The following is a 1,149-nucleotide window of genomic DNA, read 5'->3' as shown; positions in this document are numbered from 1 at the left end:
AGTATGGTGACTCTGGTAACCCTGCTGTCTTGACGAATTGCTGACATAGTCAACTTGTTCAGTAGATGGTCTGAACTGATTGCCAACTTGGCAGTCTGTACTGATGTGGCCTCCCCCACACAATTCACAATTAAGAGGCTGCACATGCATGGCAGCTATCTGCATTTCATCTATTTTTTTACTGAGTGCTCCTATTTGTGCAGCTAGTGCTGTATAAGTGTCAACATTATGCAAGCCTTGCTGCTTCCTAGTTTGAGTCCTTTCCAAATGCCATTGATAATTGTTGGCTGCCATTTCCTCAATAAGTGCATGGGCAACCTCAGGAGTTTTATTATTTATGGATCCTCTGGCTGCAGCATCTAATATGGTCTTATTTGAGTCAGTAAGACCATTATAGAAAGTCTGCACTTGCAGCCAAATGGGGAGGCCATGGTGAGGAACTCTCCTTAACAGCTCTTTGTATCGTTCCCATGACTCATATAAAGATTCCCCCTCTTGCTGGAAAAAAGTAGTGATGTCATTCCTCATTTTAGCAGTTTTAGAAGGGGGAAAATATTTAGAGAGAAAACGGCTGGCCATTTCGTCCCATGTGGCTATAGATCCTACCGGTAATGAGTTCAACCAAGCTTTGGCTTTATCCTTCAAAGAAAATGGGAATAACCTCAGCCGGATGGCATCATCACTTACCCCATTGTGTTTGAAGGTGTCACAGATTTCCAAGAAGTTAGCAATATGGGCATTCGGATCCTCATGGGCCATACCACAAAACTGAACCGTATTTTGTATCATTTGGATTATGGCCGGTTTAATTTCGAAGTTATTGGCAGCAATAGTTGGCCTGATAATGCTGGAGACAGTCCCGGTGAGGGTGGGCTTGGCATAATCCATCATAGTTCTTTGTTCAGCCATTTCTTGTGCTTCTTGTCTGACTTGCTTAGCAGCTCTCAAACGAACACGGAGAGTCCGTTCAATCTCCGGGTCGTAAAGGATCTCTTCCAGTTCAGGTCTGCTTGTCATAAACTGTTAAAGTCAAAGCAATAAAAATGCCAATATTCACAAAAGAAAATAAATAACTAATCCTATCACACTGAAAATGTAAAGTGAATTATTGGAATACAAAACCTACATCCTATCATGAATAAATGAAGC

General features: G+C 41.9%; 1 non-coding gene across 1 annotated transcript; it reads left to right on the top strand.

Annotated features, from left to right (window-relative positions):
• The first annotated feature begins 424 nt into the window (after window positions 1-424).
• On the top strand, window positions 425-531 carry LOC148865407 (small nucleolar RNA R71). Its single transcript, XR_016112097.1, has one exon. It is a non-coding gene; the product is annotated as a small nucleolar RNA R71 (small nucleolar RNA).
• The last annotated feature ends 618 nt before the right edge of the window (window positions 532-1,149 follow it).

Source organism: Nelumbo lutea, chromosome 3, assembly GCF_056320005.1.
Source record: "Nelumbo lutea isolate HS-2025 chromosome 3, American lotus-T2T, whole genome shotgun sequence".
Taxonomy (NCBI): domain Eukaryota; kingdom Viridiplantae; phylum Streptophyta; class Magnoliopsida; order Proteales; family Nelumbonaceae; genus Nelumbo; species Nelumbo lutea.
Note: the sequence above shows the minus strand (reverse complement) of the source record. Positions and strands in the feature narration are given on the sequence as shown.